Source organism: Lygodium microphyllum, chromosome 28 (genome assembly GCF_053477565.2).
Source record: "Lygodium microphyllum isolate KBCC chromosome 28, Lygodium_microphyllum_v1.1.10, whole genome shotgun sequence".
In the NCBI taxonomy this organism is placed as follows: Eukaryota; Viridiplantae; Streptophyta; class Polypodiopsida; order Schizaeales; family Lygodiaceae; genus Lygodium; species Lygodium microphyllum.
Window position 1 is genome coordinate 125,077,667 of NC_141162.1, and position 6,112 is coordinate 125,083,778.

Below are 6,112 nucleotides of genomic sequence, written 5' to 3' on the forward strand. Positions count from 1 at the left end.
AAGAGGAGAGAGCAGTAGGAAGGATCAAGATAGATCTTTTAACTTCTCCTCCATTCTTTCACAAAGCCAAGAGGACTGCAGTAGAGTTCTCCTTCCCTTTGATGGACCCAAATGTTAACAGTTTTACCAGCAAAGGTATGGACCTAGTCTTCCTTATAGCCATCAGGCCCTCTGCACATGGTGCTAATATGGCCAACACTGCCAGGGCATCATTAGTTAAGCTTGCATTGCCACCAGTTAAGAGACTGACAAGCTTGCCCCATCTGCTTGTAAAATTTTCAAATTTCCTGCAACAATGGAGGGAAGACAGTGGCCTTCTTAGCAGACACATAGGGTTGTAACAAAAGGTCAAGACAACCCAAAGTGATCTTCTGGCATTTACTTCTCTTCTTATTCACTGTTTAAGAACATGCACTCATGCTCAATATAGCCCATGGAACCTCATTCAAAAGATCACAATCACACCCAAAAGAGCTTGAATGACAACCCCATTCCCTGCAAGCTTGAAATATATTCTGACATCAACAGTTTCTGAGTAGTTGCTCTACCTCCAGACATCTCAAGGGAAGTAGATTTCTCACTGACTATGGAGAATAATCATGACCTTCTTTAGGCTCATGCTGCAAGTCGGACTATTGTGTATGCCCCTGACATCGCTGTTCGGCTAGCTTCTCAGGAAGCAGGACATGCTGTAAGGTAGCAAGGGATTTCCTTCTGTCTTCCTATATGTCCTTTCTAATTGATCAGTGTTTTGTATTTTGCTCCTGGTAAAAGGCAGAAGACATGTCTACAGCATGCATCTCGACCAAAGAAGAGTTTTAAACCTTAAGTCAGTATGCAGCTGCTTAGCCAATTCTATTTAACCTTGTAGGAAAATTTTGATCTCTCTTAGTATGAATGAAGGACCAAATCAAGGCTCACCACATCAAATGCTTTCACGATTGACAGCATCAAACTTGCTATGAGTTTGTCCTCTTTAACTCTCATCTACATGTCTTTTGTAGCAAGAGTTTGTCCTCTTTAACTCTCACGGTTGACCAGCTGGAGGCATATGGTGTGATGTTGATGTGGTAGAGTTCTCTTATTTTGGTATTCCAGCCGCAACGCTTAAGCAAGAGGTACACACAGAGCTGGCTGAAGGTTTAAGGGGCAATGACCCATCCATCGGTCTAGGATCTCACGTAAAAAGCCAGTGAATAACTTCAAAGTTTGAATACAAACTGCTTGTCTTGAAATTTAGTTATTCTATAATTTTACGTTTGTTTTGGAGGTGTGCATCTTACAACCAAGTTTCTAAATTTTATCTCAAGGATCAGTTGCATAGCCTTAGAGCATGGTCATAATCTGGATGTGTCTACTCTTTTGATGTCATGCTTGTGGTCTTAGTTCAATTTTCGGATCAATTGTAGGCCCTTTTATGTAATCAAGATTGATCTCTTATATTGATCTAACAAACTGTTTAGTATTTTTTATTTAATTGAGTTGTATAAACTAGCATATCAAATGAGGGCATTTGATGCATTATGATAGTGTACAGTTTAGTGGCAGATTGATATGTCTACATTGATATTCGAGGGGCATCACTCTCGAATCTATCATCATTTTGTTTGCTGATATAATCAATTGTAGCATGATGATGTCCATATTTGTTTGCCGATATACTCAATTGCAGCATGATGATGTCCATATTTATGTATAGAAAATAGAAATGACCATCTCATGTGTTTCTGTGTTTTTGGTGTCATTAGATGTTTTCCGCACATTTTTCCCCTCCTTTCCATAAACTTTGAGAAATGCTGAGAGTGTGTACATGCTATCAATTAAACAACTGATGGTGTGTTTTTACACTGTAGAGGTGAAGATTGGCAGATTTTTAGTTGCAATATATGTAAATAATTGTTGCATCATTACTAGTTTGACAATTCTGATATGTTTCTCTCTCTGGTGAATTTCACAGGTTGCAGGTCAAGAGACATTTGGTACACTTGGAGCCATAGTACAGAGTAGGACAGGGACTCGTCAGGTTGGGTTTATGACAAATCGACATGTTATGGTTGATTTGGACTACCCCAACCAGAAGATGTTCCATCCACTGCCTCCAAATGTTGGACCTGGTGTTTATTTGGGTGCAGTGGAAAGGGCAACATCTTTTATTACAGATGAGCGGTGGTATGGCATTTTTACAAGTGTGAATCCAGGTTTCCCTCTTTGCTACTTGTTTTTTAGCTGTCTGCTGTTAAGGCATTCTGTATTGTCCATTTTATAAACTTCTCTGTGAGTTGAAAGAAGAATTCTGGTTTCCGTTTCTTGATATGACAATATTGATACTTGATGATGTTTGCTCATGCGGTAGAGACATTTGTGCGAGCTGATGGTACTTTCATTCCATTCAGGGACAGTTTTGATGTCTCCAAAGTCACAACTACTATCAAAGGGGTAGGTGAGATGGGAGATGTTATAACTATTGACTTGCAAGCAAACATCAACAGCATCGTGGGGAGGAGGGTAATAAAAGTTGGCAGAAGCTCAGGGCTAACAGAAGGAAGCATCATGGCATATGCCTTTGAGTACAATGACGAGAAGGGCAATTGATTTTTCACTGATTTCCTGATTGTGGGCGAGAACCAGCAGGCATTTGATATGCAGGGAGACAGTGGCAGCCTGGTACTGATGCAGGGAGACAGTGACAGTGACAGTGACAGTGACAGTGACAGTGATAGTGAGACAGTGAGACAGTGACAATGACAGTGACAGTGGCATTTGACATGCAGGGAGACATGAATATGTACTTGGAATGGGCAGAGATTAATGATGCATTTGCTTACCTTTCCAATTCAACATCTTAACTTTGTAAGAATGTAGTGTAGCTCCTGAAGCGGTTTTACTCTGCACCTTAGCAGTATTTTGTTAACTAACTTGTGGGGTATAATTGCTGGTGCAGATGGTATAACTAACTTGTTAACTAAGGAAGATGCAGATGATTCTGACCAACCACCACCAGATCGCTATCGCAACCGGTCTCTTAGCCTTCGAGCACAAGTCCAGGCCTGCCAGCAATGGCTACACCTTCCTCGACAACAACGACACCCACAATCACAACATCGTCAATGGATCATCAGACTGTGATGACGAGGAGGATAGATTGGATGAGGAATCAGATGCAGCAACTATTAGGAAATGCGCTGAAATTCAGTAAGCCATATCCATAGGAGCCACATCGTTTTTGCTAACAGAGTACAAGTATTTGGTTTATTTCATGGGCATATTTGCTGCTGTCATTTTCTTGTTCCTAGGATTTGTGAAGGGGTTCAATACTAAGCCCCAGCCTTGCAGATACGATCCAAAGCAGGAATGTGCCCCAGCTCTCTTTACAGCAGTTTTCACTACAGTTGCATTTATATTGGGAGCTTTGATGTCCATAGTGTCGGGATTTTTGGGCATGATGATCACAACATATGCGAATGCTTGCACAACTTTGGAAGCCAGAAAAGGGATAGGCAAAGTATTCAAAATCGCCTTCTAATCAGGTTTGGTGATGGGTTTTTTACTTGCTGCTAATGGCCTCATAGTTTTATACATCACTATAAAACTATTCCAGCTTTATTACAAGGATGATTGGGAGGGCCTTTTTGAGGCCATCACTGGCTATGGGCTTGGATGCTCATCCCTGGCTCTATTTGAAAGGGTTGGAGGTGGAATCTATACCAAAACTGCGGATGTTGGAGCAGATCTTGTTGGAAAAGTAGAAAGGAATATCCCAGAGGACGATCCGCGAAATCTACCGATCATTGCTGACAATGTGGGTGATAATGTGGGAGATATTACTGGAATGGGTTCAGATTTGTTTTGCTCCTTTGCTGAAGCTTCTTGCGCAGCTCTTGTTGTGGCGTCCATGTCATCATTTGGCACAAATCATGACTTCACTGCTATGTGCTTCCCTCTACTCATTAGCTCTATGGGCATTGTGGTGTGTCTCATCACAACCTTGTTCGCAACTAATGTGTTCGAGATCTCAAATCTAAGGGATATTGAATCTACACTGAAGAGACAATTGCTGATATCCACCATCTTAATGACATTCGGTGTAGCTTTTGTTTGTTGGCTGGCACTACCATCCACGTTTTACATATATGATCCTAACGGTGGTGCAAAGATGGTTCAAAATTGGAAACTATTTTTTTGCATTGGAGTAGGGCTTTGGGTAGGGTTGGTAATTGGCTACGTTATAGAGTATTTCACCAGCAATACATACAGACCAGTTTAGGATGTTGTTGATTCTTGCAGGACAGGAGCTGCTACCAATGTCATCTTTGGTTTGGCACTTGGCTACAAGTCTGTAATTGTTCCAATATTTGCTATTGCTGTTGCCATCTATGTCAGCCATACCCTAGCAGCCATGTACGGGATCACAGTTGCAACTCTTGGAATGCTTTGTACCATTGCCACCTGTCTAGCCATAGATGCATATGGTCTCATAAGTGATAATGCTGGTATCGCAACCGGTCTCTGGATGACCATGATACTTCTTACACATCTCTCCACAAGAAGCGCAGCTGCAGTATAGACTATGAGGCTGCGAAGGCTTTCAAGATGGACAGATTCCTCAACCATAGGACTTCTTCAAAGTCCAGCTTGCGGCATCAATAGCCCCCAGTTGACAGCACTTTGGGGGAGCGCTTTCTCAGATTGGTCTCCGTGATCCGCACTTTGGGGGAGCTCTTTCTCATATTAGAAGAGATGAGACTGCAGATGCAGAGAGAGTCTGAGCGATTTCGTTATGATCTGGAGGCCAGGCGTACAAAGATGTTCCTAGAGTCCCAGAAGCAGATTGCTGAGATGTTTGCTTGGGCTCTGAGCAGCAGTAAGAAAACTAATGAGCTCTTGCTGATGATTGTTGGTATTTTGTTCATCATTTGATTATTCTAAATGTTTCTTTCTTCCAGCTGATTTTTGGCTCATCATGCTACGTTTCATATCATTTCATCTATATTACAGCTAATGCATTGAAATTATTCTACGCTTTATTTATAAGAAATGTTTCGAGTCGATGGGATGATATTTCATTTCATTCTTATTCCAGTTGTTGAAATGTTCCAGCTGATGTTTCATTATTATTCTAGCTGTTGAGTTGTTCTAGCTGATGTTTCATTGTTTCCAGTTGTTGTTTGTCTATTTTCAGTTGATTCGTCTGTTCAAGCTTATGTTTATTCTACTTGATGTTTTATCTATTCTAGCTAAGGAGCTGATGTTGCAGCTAATGTGTGCTCACTTGATTCACTTCTGAGGTTCCACTTCCGATGTCTCGTGTCTCTCTTCTCTTCTCTCTTCCTCCGTTCCTCGTCTCCCTTGCGCACTATTCAACAGGAAGTCTGTAAGATGCTTCAAACTAGAAGGAGAAGTTGGTGAGCCCATAAAAGTATGAACAATGAATTCCTTGTTTTCACCTGCTCAATTTACTATCAAATGGTGTAAAGAACAGGGCAAAAAAGGTATGCATGTTTTGATGTTTTCATGTTTTACAAATGTGTGTTTTGATGTTTTACAAATGTCTCTTATGTTTCTAAACTTTGGTTTATTATGTGTACATAAAGGTAACAAAATCACAAATGATGGTACAAGAGATAATGGAACAATGAAAGCTAAGGAGGTCATTGGCCCTAATGTCTCTTCAAATCACGATACAGGTATATGTCTTTATTTCTACTAAACTTTGAAAATTAAAATTTGTACATATTTTACATCTTGCTTTATTAGGTGATTCATTTTGAGATTAACTAGCTTTAATTATTCTCTTTGTCTAATTTAAAATGTTCACAGTTATTCATATTTTTAAACTTTGAGTAATTGTGTGTATATATATAAATATAGATTAAAGAACAACAAAAGGTGGGAAAAGAGTTTATGTAAGAAAGGGAGATCAGGAGGTTACTTGCAATAATGTTTCGTCAAGTCAAGATGCAGGTACCAACTTTAAGGATCAAAAACTTGTACAAATTTGGTGACCCAAATTGATACAAAATATCTAATTACTTTTTTTTGTGTTATTGAATTTTTTCATAACCTTGTATTATCGTGAGCTTTGGTTAACTCTATGTATATATAGGTAAACAAG

General features: G+C 40.0%; 1 long non-coding RNA gene across 1 annotated transcript; it reads left to right on the forward strand.

Annotated features, from left to right (window-relative positions):
• Positions 1–2,059: 2,059 nt before the first annotated feature.
• Positions 2,060–5,687, forward strand: LOC148011961 (uncharacterized). Its single transcript, XR_015689282.1, has 3 exons — positions 2,060–2,198; positions 5,365–5,489; positions 5,592–5,687. It is a non-coding gene; the product is annotated as an uncharacterized LOC148011961 (long non-coding RNA).
• Positions 5,688–6,112: the final 425 nt, after the last annotated feature.